The following is a 17,832-nucleotide window of genomic DNA, read 5'->3' as shown; positions in this document are numbered from 1 at the left end:
CCCAACTTCTGATCTCCCACCACCAAATTCAGAGTCTGGGGCAAGAAAAGTCACCTCTTCGAAAACTGGGTGGTTGGGAGGGAGAGGAACAGGCGGTGAGACGGACAGAGCCTGCAGCCTGTTGCCAAGTCAGGACTGGCTTGTGCAGAACTCAGCTCCAGTTCTTCTGGGCTCTTCCAGGCCCTTCCTCAGCAGACAGGCTTCCCCCATTCCCCTCAAGGCAGGGGGTTGAAGCTGCACAAGTGATTTCGGCAGCTCATTTCTCAGCAAAGCCTGTGCCTGTGCCGGGATAGCCTTGAGCTCAGCAATCTGTGATATGAAGGGCTGGGGTGGGGATTCTCACAGGGAGACCTTCTGCTCTGATCTGAGGCTCTTGTCAGGGCTTGGGCGGCCACACCCATTGCTGGGGACCAGTGACAGGCCCTTCTGTCACCCGCTGGTGTGAACTTGAGGGAGGGGTTAGCGCACCAGACACCTGGTTCCCTCCCACCACTCCCCCCCAGCCCTGGGGTGGGGACCCTCAGGGTTCCTTTCCTCCCACATTTACGAAGGCTGCTGGGCAGCCCAGTTTCCTGTGAACACCCTACACCAGGGTTTGATGGCCTTTCTCATTTTTGCTAAACTTTTTCATCTGCTGAGGTCCTTTCACCACCAAACAGTAACTGTGAAGCATGATGGTGATCTGAGGGCAGCCTGGGGGGCATCCTGGCTACACCCCCAACAGGCTGTAACCCTCAGGGCCATCACCAAGGAGACAAGGGGTCCGGCCTCCTGGAACTCCAGGAGGATGAAAGGAGATGACACTGGTGCTGAGCCTGGTGCCTGGCACAGAGTCAAGTACAGCCTTGGGCACTGAGTACCCTTTCCATGAAGAAAATGTCACCAGGAGGGCCTTGAGGTCTAGAAAAGGCCCAAGGCTCCAGGAGAGACTAGGTCCAGCTGGTCTCTCTGACTCTAGCCTTAAAAATCAAATTCCCTCAGCAAAAATACAGCAAGCAATCCCAGCTCAGACCAGGGCTGCTGCATAGAGGGTACCCTCTTCTCCCCTCCTGCCTGCCACCCCCCTTCTCTCCCCTTCCTCTGCCCACCCCCAACCTCTCCCCTCTCCTCCTTCCCTCATCTCTCCCCTCCTCCACTTGTCTTCCCCCTCCTCCATCTTTCCCACTCACACACCCAAGCAGAGGAGAAGCTCCGCCCAAAGCTGGGTACCTACCCCACTCCTCCTCCCTCACTGGTACTCTGCAGCTGACCCAGCACTGGGTCACCTCTGGTTCCTTCTTGGCTGCACCACAGAATCACCTGAGCACTGGGTCCCACACTCAGCCTGTTGTAGGGCGTGGGTATTGTGCTACACCAACAGGGTTGGGGACCACCGGCAATCAGGACTAACTAGGGGGCCTCCAGCCCTGTAGCCGGGAGCTGGAGCCAGAGCAAGAATGTGAACTGCCTGTCCTACAACACCTGCTCACTCCAGGCCAAGCTCAGTTTACAGATGAGGAGACAAGGCTCAGAGAGGTTAACTAACTTGCCCAGAGTCACACAGCCACCAAGTGGTTAAGCCATGTTCAAGCCTTAGAGGCTGCTAACTGCAAAACCAGGGAGGGCTCCTCCAAGCTCGTGGCGCCTTCTCTGGATCCTAGAACACCTCCCCCAGGGGAAAGGACAAGTCTAGCCTATGGCCTGAGTGGTGTAGGTCCTATGGGGATAGCTCCAGGCAAAGGAAAATGAGAGGAAGAAACATCTACCTGACAGAGGCTGTAGCAGGAACTGGTGGGGGGGGGCGAACCCCAAGAATGTCTGGGGTGCAGCTGCTCCTAGGGAGCCTGCCCACCCTCCCTCAGCTCTTCCTGAAAGGCGTTTGGGGCCCACCCCTGGTGTCAGGTTCCTGGCCCTGCACCACAGCTGTTGCCCCCATCCCCAGGGGCTGCTGGTTTCCCAGGCTGGAGGATCTGATCCCTCCCAGCTCCACCTCCCTGCCCCAGGTGGTGGGCCCTCTAGCTCAAAGCATCCCTCTCCCAACTAGGCCCCCAGCGAGCTCAGGCCTATGCTCCATTCTCTAGGGGAAAGGAATTTCCCAGGGAAACTTCCTGGGGCAATATCCCCCAGAATAAAGGGGCTCCTCAAAACAGGAGGGAGGGCACTATGGAAGACCCCCACCCTAAAGTGCGAGATGCACATTCACTTTTACAGAATGCCTGTGTTCAGGGTCCTCTCCCCCACGTTCCGAACCTCACCTCCCCGGTGCTGCCGTCCCCTCATTCTTTCTCAGCTCAATCTGCCATGGGCACAGGACCATACTGTACAGAAAGCTCCATGTTGGGCAGGTAGAGGAGAACTTGCCACCCTCTCTCTCACGCACACACAGACACACACACACATGTTCTGGTCACCCACAAGAAATTCACCCACACACGGCAGATTAAATAAAGGCCGTGCTGACACAGGAAGGTGTTGGTTTTCTGGCCCATCTCAATCAGCAATGAGGCCCGATAGAAGGTGCTAGCAGATGGGCCCAACTTTGGAACCAGACCTATTGTGTAGCTAGGGACCCCTGGATAGGTTATCCCCGCTCTGGCCTCAGTTTCCCCATGTGTGCAATTCAGGTGGTCAGTGGGTAGCCTTCATCAAATGGACCAGGGTTAGGGGGATGGAAGGGACAGGAGAATAAAGAACACACATATACACACAGCATCTCTAGGAAGAGTCCCAGGTTGTGTCTATTGCAGAGGCCTCCAATGGCCTCCCCTCTAGCCCACTAGTCCATATGTCCATGGTCCCCAGAAAGGTCCCTGTCAAACCAGCCTTCCCCCAAACACAGCCCCAGCCACCTACCGTCATGGCACAGAGTGGTAAGATGCAGATACAAGGCTGGGAGGGTACATCCACAGGGATCTGGGACGACTTGCTGGGGAGGTACATTGGTACTGACCCTGGAAAGAAGGATGAGTCTGTTTAAAAGACACTAGGAGGGACTTCCCTGGTGGTCCAGTGGCAAAGAACCTGCCTTACAATGCAGGGGATGCGGGTTCGATCCCTGCTCAGGGAACTAAGATCCCACATGCCATGGGGCAACTAAGCATGCGCACTACAACTACTGAGCTCGCGTGCCTTAACTAGAGCCCTCGTGCTGCAAACTACAGAGCCCACGTGCTCTGGAACCCGCGCGCCACAACTACAGAGCCCCAGAGCCCCAGAGCGCATGCACCCTGGAGACTGCGCGCCACAACGAAGAGCCCGCCCGCAATGAGAGATCCAGCGAAGATCCCACATACCGCAAATACCCGATGCAGCCAAAAAAAAAAAAAAAAAAAAAAAGGAGATGAGGAGTTAAAAGAATTCCTGGCAGGAAGGACGGTGTGAACAAAGGCATAGATGTGTGAGGGTGCAAGGGCGTGGGGACTGCACCAGAGTTACTTGTCCAAGCACTAGGTGAATTAAGACATTCAGGTGAATTAACACTGAGCCACGCACTGTTCTAGGCCCTAGAGATACACCACTGAACAAAGAGCTCTTCACAAGAGAGGTGGTGTGGTAGAGTGTTTATAAGCTTGGGTTTGGGAGCCACGCTGCCTAGGGGTGAATTACTACCTGTGTGATCTTAAGTGAGATAACCCCTCTGCGCCTCAACTTCCTTATGTGTAAGACAGGTAATAGATAACCTCATAGGCTTGTGTGACGGTAAAGTACGCTGATTCAATTAAGGTGCCTAGAACTGTGCCGGGTTCATTAAGTGTTAGGTGGTGGTATTACTAAAAGGCTGGACCTCACCATCTCCGCCCCATTGCCTAGCATGCTGGACCTCAAAGCCGGCGAAACAGGGCAGCAGCGCCCCCTCCTGGCTACCGAGAGAAAGAAGGGCGTCCTCCCGATACTCAGCGGCCCTCCCTGCCCTCTTCCTCCCGGCGGACTGGGAAGCTTCAGGAATTACTCTACCATACCAGCCCAGGTTCACCGAGCGCTACTCCCGTGGCGGTGTCTGCGCGCGCACTTTGCCGTGCGGGGTAAATTAGATCATCTCATCTAATTTTCAAACAGCTCTCTGAGGCAGACACGGTTACTGTTTCCATTTCACCAAGGGAGAAACTTGAGGCTCCGGGAGGTCGAGTCCCTTGTTCCAAGCCACTCAGCGAGGGAGCGGCGGGACGTGAACGCAGGAGAGTGTGACTGTCGCCAGCTTCTGTTTGGTCGCGCGGGGCAGCCCGCCCCAGTCACTACGGCGAGTGCGCGCCCGTTCTGTGCGCGTGTGCGCGCCCCGAGACCAGCCCCGGGGGGCCCGGAGCGCCGCGAGGAGCGTTAGGAAGCAGAGGTTGCCCCACGGGCTCGCGGAGCGCGAGGGCGGGGCTTCTGCCGGGCCCTTGCCCCGCCCGCCGGCCCCGCCTGCCGTGCTTAGGAAGGGAGGAGGCGGTGCTAGGAGCCGGGACTCGGCGGGCGGCGAGGAGCGCGGAGCCGGAGCCGGAGCCGGACGTCGCCGCCGCAGCCACCTGCGCGGCAGTCATCAAGGTAGGGCGGCCCCGGGCCACCGGCCATACCTTCCCTGTCTGTGCGATGTGTGCGCGCTGCGCCTCCGGGCTGCAGCTCCCGGGGAGGGATGCTGGGGCTCGGCGCACCGCAGGGGACCCGGCGGGGCTCGGGGGACCTGGCTTCTAGCCCCTCTGCGTGACCTTGCACAAAGCACTGCTCCTCTCCAGGCCTCAGTTTCCCCATCGGGACAGCGGGCCCAGTGGTGGCCCCTTCCTCGCTGGGCTCTTGGGAGTGGCCGCCTCAAGCTCCAGCCTCCCGACGGCGAGGGGCCCGGATGGGTACTGTCTGCACAGCCCACCCGCAGTGAGGGCCTCTTATGCTGACTCTCATGCGAGTCGGTCCCGACAGTCCCCCCATTAGTGGCCTGGGTGCCTCGCGGGACCTGTGTCGGGACCTCTTCCCTCTCCTGGCTGAGTAACCTGCTGGGCCTCAGCTTCCCTGTACAGGAAACAGGAAAGGGGGGGGGGCACACCCCCAAGTCCCTATCGAGCCGGCCTGGGCATGCAGGGTGGGGCGGTCAGAATCTGCCTGCCAAGTCTGCCTCCCGGTCTGGGGCTGGGGGAGCCCTGGGTTGGAGGTGGTGGGGCCCTCGGCCACAGACTTGCCTAGACCAGACCCATGCAGGCACCTGTATTTAGGGAATGGTGTGGAACATGCCCTTCCCCATCCCTTCCCCACCAGTGCTGACGCCCAGCTCTACGTCCCAGCCTGGTGTGATAGGGATGGCTTGTCCACACACGGACCCCAGAGGGGCTACAGTGCCAAGAGAGCCATGTCTGAGTGGGGTTCGGTCTGGGACAGAGCAGATGTCTGAGGGACTGTGGCTCCAAGCTCCCTGGGTGAAGAATACCTCTGGCATATGGCCCAGCCCCTTGGTCAGATCCCCTTTGGAAGGTCCTGCTGTCCCATTGCACACCCCTTGTTATGGGAATCTCACTAGCTGTAAACAGAGCTAGAATCTGCTAGTCCTGCTCTGAGCACACAGACAACATCTGACCCCTCCATCCCCCACTCGGAGGCAATCATCTGGTCCCTTAAATCAGTTTACCTCAGGGCTAAACAGCCCCAGATCCAGCATTGTTTCTCCTGTCAGAGCCTTAGGGAGCAAAGGCAAGACGAGGGAGCTGAGGTGTCTGCCCCAGAGCAGGCAGTAGTCAGCCTGGGGCTTATTCAGAACCCACTGTCATCAGGACTGGAATGTGTCCCCTGCACCCTTGGGTTAGCAGCTACCTTAGAGGTCTGGAGTGAGAGAAGCAGCCAGGGGAGCCCCTCTCCAGGCCTTCCAGCCCATGCGTGTTCTTCCCTGTCTTCTGTTGCCTGCCCTGATTGAGGGAGTAGTTTCTGAGAATCAGGTCTGGGCCTTCTGGTCTCTCTTGTCCCCCCTCATGACCTGCCCCTCACCCGGGAGCTTTCTTGCAGCCAAAAGAAGGGAGGCACTGCCAGGGCAGGTAGTGAGTACTGTGTCCTCAGAGGTTGTGAGCAGAGGCTGGATGAGCACTTGCTGGGGGTGAGCTGCCTTTGACTGCAAGTCTGGGACTCTAGGGCCGAAGTAGAGTGACCATGACCTTACCTTCTGGCCATGGTGGAGCTGCACAGAACTTGAAGCTAGACCACAAACGAGTGTTATTATCCCGTCGTAAAAGCAGACTAAGTATATGTGCTGTCACTTGAGCATAGCTCCGACGCACAGGCTTAAGTGCTACCTATGTCTCCTGTCATCTCTACCTGCATATAATCTGGGCTCTGTTTTCCTGCTCTACTAGTCCAAGCTATTTAGGCCTTGATTTAGAGGTATAGCAGATTCTGGTTACTAAAAAGTCATCCTATGCCAATAATTTTAAATACACCATGGAATTATGGAATATCTAAATTGAAAGGGATCTTAAGAGATCATCTCATTCAACCCCCTCATTTGACAGATAGGTATCCCCTATCCCTGGAGGGGATGTGACTTGTCAAAGGTCACACAGCAGATGAGCAACCAAGCCCAGCGATCTTGATTCCAGGACCAGAGAGAGAGAGAGAGAGAGAGAGAGAGAGAGAGTGTGTGTGTGTGTGTGTGTGTGGAAACACATACCACATAGTAAATGAAAACAATCTGTATTTATTCCTATAAAATTAGCAGAAATAAATATAAAAGGATAAACATCTATGCTGGCAAAGCTATAAGGATTCTCCGGTAGCATTTAATTTTGCAGAGCAACCTGGCAGTTTGTTACAAAAGTCCATGAAAATGATCCTAACTTCCCTTTGCCCCTAGAATTCTAATTTGAGGACTTTACCCTAAGGAAGTAATTATATAGAGAGACGAGTGTAGTGCTGTTATTTACAAGAAGTTATCTTATGGTGAAGAAGCTCTTGGTGTTTTATCTGAGGCTTAATAAACGTTTCATTTAAAAAGTACACCTTTGGGCTTCCCTGGTGGCGCAGTGGTTGAGAGTCTGCCTGCTAATGCAGGGGACACGGGTTCGAGCCCTGGTCTGGGAGGATCCCACATGCCACGGAGCAACTAGGCCCGTGAGCCACAGCTACTGAGCCTGCGCGTCTGGAGCCTGTGCTCCGCAACAAGAGAGGCCGCGATAGTGAAAGGCCCGCGCACCGCGATGAAGAGTGGCCCCCGCTTGCCACAACTAGAGAAAGCCCTCGCACAGAAACGAAGACCCAACACAGCAAAAATAAATAAATAAATTACTAAAAAAAAAAAAAAATCCTTTAAAAAAAAATAAATAAAATAAAATAAAAATTAAAAGTACACCTTTAATAATAGTGATACTAAAGTTTCCATGTCCAGAGTCTGGCCAGCACAGGAGCAGTGTGGTCCAGAGGAAAAGCCATGAGACTCCTGTCAGCCTAGATTCCAGGATGAGCTCTTCCTCTACCCCACCGTGTGACCTTAGGTCAATCCCTGCCCCTTTTTGTACTTCACTTCCCCTATATGTGAAATGGGGTAGATTCAGTGATCGCTGAATTTCTTTGAACTCTGACAACCCACATTCTAGACTTAGCAAATCTCTGTAGAGGAAGCCTTTATTAGAAGGAGCAGTGAACACAGGGATAACCAAAGATTGTTGCAGCCTCCCTCCCCCATCATTAAATGAATCCCCTTAGAGGCAAGCAGCTAGCTAGGGGAAGGGGCTTCCCTCAGCCTTAGACCTTTGTTATCTCCAAATGGCCAGAACCTGGATTTTTTTTTTTTTTTTTGGCCGTGCCCCTTGGCATGGAGGATCTTAGTTCCTCGACCAAGGATCGAACCCATGTCCCCTGCACTGGAAGCATGGAGTCTTCCATGGGGAAGTTCCAGAACCTGGACTATTTTAGAGCCTACTGTATTTTTGTTTTATCCTCTTTACCAAATATCAGGGGACAGAGATTTTTCAGGCGGATCGGAAAACAATTCAGCAAGATCCTCCATTTATTATGTTATGTCTATAGGCCGTGGCTTGCCTTCTTCAGAACAGATTGGAGGTGTTTAGCAATCACACCTATTATGAAGGGCGAGGACTTGGTGAACAAACATTTACTGGGCACCGACTGTGTATTAGGCCTTGAGGTACCTCCCAAGAGCCTGCAGGCTGCCATGCGAAACGTATTAGGTTATATGTGAAATGGCCAATATCTGGCTGTTTTTGACTTACAAGAAATGGCCATTTTATTTGGTTCAGCCTAAATGGAAAAAGATATAATTAAAAAGCACTGTGCTCCTTACCATAATTGAGAGATTGGCAGGGTGCGATGGGGACTAGGACAGTGTGGTTACTGTATAAGCTTGGAGAAGTCAAGTAGGAAGGACATGGGAGCCTCACCTCGAAGAATCAATAACAACAACAACAACAACAACAATAATAATAAGCTAACATGTATTGAGTACTTACCACCTGCCTGATTGTCCTAAGTGCTTCACAGTCATTCATGTAATCATTCAGCCTTTCATTTATTAAACACCTGCATTGCGCTAGGTATCTCCTAGGTGTTGGGGGGAAGGGGGTTCTTGACAGTAAACAAAATAGACCAAAAAGAAACAAAACCTATCTTAAAAGAGCTTACAATCTAATAGGAAAAAAAGACAGACAATAAACACTAAGTACAATAGGTGGTGATAAATGAGATGGAGCGAATAAAACATAGGAGGATATTTTGAGTGTGTGAGGGGGAATGGAAGGAGGGGTTGTGGTTTCAAGTAGGGTGTGTGTGAGGGGAATCACTGAGAATCACTTCTGGGCAAAGGCTTGGAGGAGGTGAGGGAGTGAGCTGGCTGATGCCCGGGGAAGAGCCGTCCAGGGAGAGGGAACAGCCAGTGCAAGAAAAAAGCCCTGAGGTAGGACCATACCTGACACGGTGAAGGAAGAACAGATGAGAAGAGTGCCACGAGGGAAGAGGGGACAGGTGAGAGAGGCCACAGGTCCGACTGTGTACCCTGTCTTGTACAACACGGACTCCTGTAAGTTTGAGGGAGGTACTACTTGTGTATCTCTTCTTCAGTTAAAGGGACAAAGGTACAGAGAGTTTAAGGGACAAAGGTACAGAGATTTTAAGTGACAAAGGTACAGAGAGTTAAAGTAACTTGTTGAAACAGGGTCTCATAGAGGAGCTAGGGCTTTTGGTCAAGGGCAGTGGGAGCCATGGAAGGCTTTTGAACAAGTTATGGGCATGGCCACATATGAGTGTTTTTTGGGTTTTTTTAATTTATTTTTATTTTTGGCTGCATTGGGTCTTTGTTGCTGCACACGGGCTTTCTCTAGTTGCGGTGAGCGGGGGCTGCTCTTCGTTGCGGTGCGCGGGCTTCTCATTGCGATGGCTTCTCTTTGTTGCGGAACATGGGCTCTAGGCACGCGGGCTTCAGTACTTGTGGCACTCGGGCTTCGTAGTTGTGGCTTGTGGACTCTAGAGCGCAGGCTCGGTAGTTGTGGCGCACGGGCTTAGTTGCTCTGCGGCATGTGGGATCCTCCTGGACCAGGGCTCAAACCCGTGTCCCCTGCATTGGCAGGCGGATTCTTAACCATTGTGCCACCAGGGAAGTCCCCACATTTGAGTGTTAGTGGATTCCTCTGGGGTACAGAGAGAGGGCTGTGGAAATAGTCCAGGCCTGGGATGATAAGGCTGGACCCAGGCAGCGTAAACCATTGAACGAGAAGGCAGAGGATCTGCCAAGCTTGGTGCTGGGGGTGAGGTAGGGGTCCAGGCCAGGTGAGTAGGAAGAGGAGGAAGCCAGGCTGGTCTTGGGCTTATTTATTTAACAAATACTTAATAGCACTTCTAATGCTCCAGGCGCCATCTAAGATTTTACATACACTGGCCCATCGAATCCTCAAAGGAATCTATAGAATAGATACTATTACTTATTATTTTTAATGGGTGTATTATATTGTATATAAATGGTATCTCAATGAAGTTAATTTACAAAGAAAGTATATTTGTTTTTTCCATTATAAGTACTTGATGATAATAGAGAATGTAGAAAAAAGAGAGGAAAACAGAAAATAAATCACATCTCTTTTTATCTTAGATAATCAATATAAATATTTTACTATATTTACTTGGGTTTCTTTTTCTACTATTATCCCCATTTTTCAGATGAGGACACTGTGGCCCAGAGAAGTTGGGCAGCTCGCCCAGGGTCATATATTTGGACCCATGTCATCTGGCTCCAGTGTTCAGGGTGTTAATCACCGCGCTGTGTTGCCTGTAGGCAAACCTGGAATGTCAGTTGGTGGGTTCCATTGAGACACCCCCCAACCCTGCACTCATCCCCCCCGCCCCCAGCATCCTTTCACAGGTAGGGAAAGTAAGGCCCAGTGAAAGGTGGCACCTTGCTCAGCATCTCTCAACCAGTCGGGAGCAGATATGTGAGGTCTTATTCTAAGAAGAAATAGGCAGCTGAGAATTTGTAGGGTTGATGTGACCGCTGCTTCCAGCCTGGCCTTGAGCCCAGAGCTAGCAGGGGGCTGGCAAGTGCCATGACCCTGCCCATACAGAGTGCTGGGCACTGCCAGGGCAGGCCTGTGTTTTCTGGGTCCAAGAGTCTCAGCCCTCCAGCAGGCCCTGGGTGAGAGGCGGCCAGGGGTGGGGAGGGAGAGTTCGGGACCTTGCCAAGCCTGCAGGCCCCCTGGGACTTGTCTCTTGTACTCTGACTGTGCATTTATTTCTGGCTCCGGTGCCAGCAAAGTCCTGGGGCCGCCTGCTGCCAGGGATGCAGCCCTGGCTTTGGATCCCAGCACAGCCACTAGGTGAGCCTCAGCCGGGGTCTCTCCCTCCCCACCTGCAAAGTGGCATCATAATGGTGCCAGCCTCAGGATGGAGGGAGATGTCGATGGAAAGTTCTGGCACAGGGCGTGGCACAGTATTGGAGAGCCAACTACTGTTGCTGCTCCTGGGGCCACCCCAGGGTGTTGGCCCAGGCTGGGGGATTGAGTCTTCCCAGCCAGAGCCCTCTCCACGACGCTCCCCTTCATAACCTGGCTCGACCAGGGAGGCCCAGCCAGTGCAAGGGGAGACGGAAATGATCCTCAGGCAGTGGCTTGGAGTCCAAGATTACACACAGTGGGACACAGTGGAACAAAAGAGCCCACACCTCTGAGGAGGGAGACCTGACCTGGCCACTGGCATGCTCTGTAGGCAAGTCCTGTCCCTTCTTTATGCCCCACTGTCCTCTTCCATAAAGTGGGCAGGGCATTTCCTGCCTTAATAATCGTAACAATCTTCATCCCAGCAGCCATCTATTGAGGTTTTACTATGCCTGGGGGGTAAGGATGGAGATAAGCCAGACTCATCACTGCCTTCAAGGGCGCACAGCCTGGTCGGGGGCTCAGTTCTGATAGGGAAGCCGTGGAGCTGTGGGCTCTCAAGGAGGGGCACCTAATGCAGCCTGGGGTGGGGTGGGAGTTAAGGAGGCTCCCTGGAGGAGGTGATGCCTGGGCCAGGTTGTTAGTGGCATTTGGAGTTGGCCAGACTCTGAAGGGCAAGAAAGCAAGAAAGGTCATTGGGTAAATTGCCCCACTTCTCTGAGCCTCAGTCGTATAAAATTGAGATAATACGTGCTTTGCCTAATGTATACAGCGGTTGTGAGTCTTAAAATTGGATAGAAAGCATGGAAGCACTTTATGAACTATAAAATGCCAGGCACCTGTTCATTGTTGTTTACTGTGATATCTGGAGTCCCCAGGGGTTAGGGAAATACCAGGGCAGCATCTGGGTCCAGGAGAACATCCGGCCTGTTTTGAAAGATCTACAGTCAAATCCAGCAGAGACAGACAACCTCCATTCACCTCACACCCCTTGATTTAAGGGTTCCAGAGTATTTCTGTGCTGGGGAACGGCTTTGCTTTGAGGAGGCCCTGAGAGCAATTACGATCCAGTCACAGCTCTGTCCCAAGGAAGGGGGGACAAGTGTCCATAGGAACCCATCAGGCCCAGAGCACTGCATCCTGGGAGAGGCTGGGTGCCCTGATCAGGCCTCAGGGACCTGACCAAGGGGCACTGTAGAGAGCTGCCAGGTGAAGGGATGGAGGATAGGGGAGCACCGTGAGGTCACTGGGAAGAAACCAGTCTATGTAGAGGGAGGTCTGCAAATTTGTATTGCCTGGAAAAGCAAGGAAAAGAGTGGTGTGTGGTATGAGCCCATTTTGGTTTGAATATGAGGAAAGAATAGATCTACACACATGTAAATACAGAAAAATATTCAGAAAGACACACATCAAGCTGGTTGTTTATCACTAGATGGCAAAATTTTGTTTTCTTTTTTCTGTATTTTGAAATTTTATATGTGATAGACATTTTATTTCTATAAAGATGCGGCTGTATGTAATGTACGTTACGGTGGAAGGTAGGTAGTATGATCATCTGGCCAGCCTGCTGTCACCAGGCTGGAGGGTTTAAGGAGGCACCTGCAGCATGAGGACTTGGGTGAGGCCTGGAGGACGTATCCTCGGTGCTGGTCTTCCAGAACAGTTGAGACAGGGTCCAGGGATGGCTTGATGGAGGAGTCACATGGGAGGAGAGGTCTCTGGGGGTCTCTGGAGTTGTTCCCAGCACTCTCTTCTTGGGACAAAGACTAAGGGTTTAGATGGCTGCAAGCACAGTTGGCATTATGACCAACTGCCTGAAGCCAGGAACCCCAGGCCACATCAGCAGAAGCATAGAGTCAGATGCAGAAAAAAGAAGGTCTTGCTGGAGTTTAGGCTACCCCCTGAGTGGGACTGGAACAGCTGGGACAGATCCAGAGGCCACCGGGCTGGGGAAGAGCCTGTGCCTTCAGATTCCGTGATGCTTCTGGCTTCCACCTCAGCGTGCCAGACCCCAGAAGACCCTTTGCCCTCAGTGATGTGTGTTCTCAGTCTTTGGTCCCTGGGACTCTCACAGACCTTCTCATCTCTTTGCAAAGAGTAAAGAAGCCAAACTACTGTCCTATTTCATGGAATACAGGGCACAGCCAGTTGTGAGATAATATACCATTATTTTATAATCCATTAAGAAAGAAAAAGGGCAGCCAATTAAACTATAAGTTGCATCCCAGTTTCAGAGATGTTAAAATGTTAAAAACTCTTGTGTCTTAGAATCAATTAAATGTGACGTGTGACAGGCCCCACCCTAGATTCTATTTTTTTTAAACTAACTTTATTTTTTATTTTTACTTTTTAATATATTTATTTATTTATTTTTGGCTGCATTGGGTCTTCGTTGCCGTGCGCGGGCTTTCTCTAGTTGCCTCAAGCGGTGGTTTCTCTTGTTGTGGAGCACGGGCTCTAGGCACGCACGGGCTTCAGTAGTTGTGGCATGCGGGCTCAGTAGTTGTGGCTCGCAGGCTCAGTAGTTGTGGCGCACGGGCTTAGTTGCTCTGCGGCATGTGGGATCTTCCCGGACCAGGGCTCGAACCGGCGTCCCCTGCATTGGCAGGTGGATTCTTAACCACTGCGCCACCAGGGAAGCCCCCCACCCTAGATTCTTAATGTATATTCACTTATTTAATCCATACAGCAAACTTGTGGCTAGATATTCTTGTCCTCTTTTTACAGTTGAGGAAACAGGGGCCCAGAGAAGTTAAGTTACTTGCAAAGTCACACAGTCAGCGAGAGGTAAAGCTAGGATTTGAACCCTGTCCTAACTGGATTCCACCACGTTTTCCTAATCCAACTCCACAAAGACAAGGCTCCTGAGCTCTGGCCCTTGGGAAGTGAGAATGTTCAGCAAAGTAAACGTATGTCAGTGCAGAAATGCCTGGTGGACAGGCCGTTAAACGCTGGGTGCTCTGAGTAGTGCGGGGCCTAGAGGAGGGCTGGGGAGCTTATGGACAGGAAGGAGCTTTGGGAGCTTGCTGGCTGGGTCATTAGTCTCATCCTTGTTATGACCATTTCCAAGAGTAGGTTGGCCTATGGCCTGCCCTGGAGAGAGACTGCGGAGGTATATCCCACACAGATATCCCAGAACCTCACTCAGACATATCCACTCATTCATTCCCTAAATAGTAATTTTTCAATTTGATTTTTTGAAGGAGACCTTTGTTCGTTATTGATCACTTTCTGCATGTGAAACAGAGCTCAGAGCTAGGGATCCAGAGCAGAGCAAAACAGATAAAGGGGCTGCCCTGGTGAGCTCACAGACCAGAGAAGAGCTGGGCAGTAACTGGAGAGTCCCACAAAACCCGGAGAAGAGGGGCATAAGGAGTGTGCAGAGTAGAGAAATGTGCCTAGTCCAGGATCACTGCAGAAGGCTGTTCTAAGGGAAGGACTTTTGAGCTGAGATCTGAAAGATGAGTAGGAAGTAACCAGGTGAGGGTGGGGAGGGGAACATGCTAGACCAGAGAAACAGCCTGTGCAAAGGCCCTGAGGCTGGAGGAAATGGACTTTTGAGGAATTAAAGGCACTGAGTGTCTGTAGCTCAGATCCCTGGGCAAGGTGAGTGTGGAAAGGTAGAGTGGGCCAGAGCCGTCAGGCCCTGCAGCAATGGCCATGGAGTGGCATGCTTAGATTTCCATCTTTTGAAAAGATCAGGGGCAAGATGGTTGGTATCCAAGACTAAGTGACCAAGTGAGAACAGGTGGTAGCTGTGGGAATGGACCTATGTGGGTGGTTTAAGAGATGTTTAGGAGGTGGAGGAGTGTGGGATGAGCGATGGATTGGCTGTGGGTACAAGGAGAAGGAGGCCACATGGGCGACCCCTGGGGTCTGGCTTGTCTGCAGTGCCCTTCACAAGGCCTGACTCGCAGAGGGAGGGGTTCAGGGGGCGGGGGAGACAAGCAGTAGTGGGAAAGGACTTCACTCTGTGTGTGCCTCCTGCCCTCATCTGGTTTTCGTCTATTTTTTTCCCCAGCAGTGCTTAGATATCCTGGTTCATCCAGCATCAGGGTTTTGCCAGACAATATGGGAAAAATCAGCAGGATGAAGGATTTTATGGTGTTGATAAGAGTGAGGTGTTGGATCGTGGAACTGAGGGGAGGAAATAGAGTGAAGAGAGAAGGAGGCAGATGGGGGAGAGAAGGTTGAGGAGGCCGGTGATGGAAGTTCTCATGGGTGAAGGTCTGCAGTGGGGGGAGGCCTGGCCTGATGTCCCAGGTTGCTGGTACAAGAAATGGGCATCATGGTGTGTAGATGTCACATGGCCCAGACACCATCCTACAAGCTGGCCTTTCAGAAAAACTGGAGCCAATCTTGACAGATTATGTTGTCCTAGAGAGGGGTCTCTGGTCCAAGGCTCTGTCCTTGGGCCTGAACCCATTTTTATTGACCCATCGGGGGTGCTGACAAAGGGCTGGTCGTATCTGGACGTGCCAGGAAGCTGGAGGCGTGGAGGGTGTGATCAGCAAGGAGGTGCTTGGACTTTGGAAGCAAGTGGAACTGTTTCCGTCATGGGGCTCATCTGAGGTCACACAGCTAGGAAGTGGCTCCCTGGTTTGGTTTTCTGTGCTGTGGATTCCAGATTTCAGAGGGTAGTTCCTTTCTTGTATCTTGCTCTGAACCTGAGAACATGACACTGCTGAGTCTGCAGCCTGGGAGGGGAGTTGTAGCCAGCTGCGGGATGGCTGGGACTGCATGCAGGAAGACTTCCTGGAAGAGGGAGCATCTAAGCTGAGCCTGTAGCAGCTGGACAGAGTGATGGGGAGGGAGATATTGGCAAAGGAACAACAGAAGCCAAGGGCTGGCGAGGGGAAGCGCACTGAGCTTTTTTGGGAGGCATTGAACATACAGTCTGAGTCTGGTCTGGCTCAATCTAAAGGGAATAGTATCAGATACTGACCAGATGCCAAGGGCAGGGAGGTGGAAACAACCCACCCTGGCAGGGAGGAATGTTTTATCACTGACATTGTTTAGAATTATATGCACATAATGATAATAAAATCAGGCTTTTTGTCGCTCTTATTATTGTTTTTAAGTTCTCTATAGCAAATACACCCCGTTATTGTCTGCACCCAGGCTGACTGCTCACCTCCCTGCTGCCTTTGTCCCCCCACTTCCCCTTCCCAGCAGGGGGAAAGAGAGCCATAGAGATAGGAGCAAGATTTCAGCCTGTGCCTCAGAAGGCCCAGGACCCATGTCCACAGCTGCCCACACCTTACCAGGCCTGGGCTGGCATACCTTGGGGACCAACTGGGCTGCAGGGCTCCAAGTCCTGTGGTGTCCAGGGCTGCAGTTGGTGGTCAGAGGCAGAATTCTTGGGCTCTAGGGGAACCCCAGATCTCACCCTCCTAAACAGAGCCTTCCAGAGTAATAAGGACAGTAGTAATACCCTTCAGGGGTTACTTCCCAGCCCACAGATGTCACCCTCATGGGCACTCAGACAACAGCTGGACCCGAATAGTCCCGTTTCACCGATGAGGCTTCAGAGTGACTCAGAACCGTGGCCAGCTGATGACCCCATGTCCCTCATCCTGATGGCACTTGTAACCTTTTCTGATATCTCCCTGCCACCCACGGCCACCCTCAGAGCCAGTGGGTGATCTTACATCACAAGGGAGGCAGCCCAGAGGGTGAGAGGTCAGGCAGCTGCCTACGGCCCAGTGAGAGAGCCATGAAGGGGCCCACTGTGGCCAGGACTCAAAGGTGTTAGCATCAAGAACTAGAGATTTGCATTCTCTCTGGGATCTACCACTGACCAACTCAGTGACCTTGGACCAGTTACATCCCTTCTTGGGTCCTTGTTTCCTCACCTGCAAAGTGAGGGGTTAAACTAGGTGATCCCTACCATCCCTTGCAGCCTGAAAATCTCTGAGAGTCTCCCTGCCTTCCATTCTGGCGGCCTCCAAGGTGAGGTACGCAAGATGCTCGTTGGGGTGCAGGAAAAAATATCATCTAAACAAGAAAATCATTCACGTTTGCTCACATTTGCCAGGTGTAGACACACTGACACACTCTCCAGTCAGGAGTCAGGCAGCTTCATGTCTCATGTCTCCAGAAGTCTCTGAGAAAGGGGTGACAAGGACATCCTACTCTTTGGTTTGTTTTAGGGAGGTTATCCCAGCTAATTAAACTGGTCAGTTAATCCAGGTTAGTCTAGACTAATGAATCCAGATTGGATTTGTGGATTATATTAACCAGTTTTAACAAACTAACCCTCACAAAGTGGACAGGTGGTTTTGAAAGATTTCCATGAGGACACTGGATTGTTAGTAATTCTGATAACGCTAGAGCATGGGGACAAGACAACGTGAGAGTTAACACTTGGCTTTCCAGCAGTATCACTTCAGTCAGCCACAAGGCAAGGAAGGAAAAAAAAACATGAAACAAGAAGTCAGCACAAGATTTTTTGTGTGGGGGAGGACACTATTCGAAATAGAGATTGACAGTCCCTCTGATTAATGATGAACCTCGCCTCTTGTGTATATTGTACCTGATGTCTGCAGGTGATGGTTACGTGTATATAATATAATACATTGGGGTGGGTGAGCTCGATGTTTTTCCCCTTGGAAGGAGTAAATGATCAAATCAGTTTGGGGCCCACTGCTGTAACTTTCTGGTCTTTTCTATGGTGCTGCCCCTTCTGACACACCACCACCTTTGTGATCATACTTGGCTCGAGTGAGATGCGATTTCTCTATTTCTCTACCCGTTCCCAGGGCAAAGACTCCATGGCTACCTCTGGGCCCACGGAGCCCAGCATGGGGGTCTGTCTCCAACTGGGGACTTGGAAAATATGGGTTGAGTTGATGTGCTTCAGTTTACCCTTCATGCTCTACTGGCCTTTCTAGCAACAAAGACTTGGGGTCTGTCTCCTCTCCTGACCCCAAGGAGCCCCATCTTTCCCAGCCTGAACCACACTCTGGAGAAACACAGCCCACCTTTCCAAGGTCTGAGCCTCAGGAGGGCCCAGCTAGGGTGAATGACC

At 52.0% G+C, this 17,832-nt stretch overlaps 1 protein-coding gene across 1 annotated transcript in view; it reads left to right on the top strand.

Annotated features, from left to right (window-relative positions):
- Window positions 1–4,429: 4,429 nt before the first annotated feature.
- Window positions 4,430–17,832, top strand: part of CORO2A (coronin 2A) — a 55,769-nt gene continuing 42,366 nt past the window's right edge. The window contains exon 1 of the mRNA XM_081237102.1: window positions 4,430–4,500. The gene's annotated coding sequence lies outside the window, so the exon portion shown is untranslated. The remainder of the gene's footprint in view (window positions 4,501–17,832) is intronic.

The sequence above is a fragment of the Mesoplodon bidens genome (genome assembly GCF_964165515.1).
Source record: "Mesoplodon bidens genome assembly, chromosome: 6".
NCBI classification, from domain to species: Eukaryota; Metazoa; Chordata; class Mammalia; order Artiodactyla; family Ziphiidae; genus Mesoplodon; species Mesoplodon bidens.
This window is presented reverse-complemented; position numbering and strand designations above follow the sequence as displayed.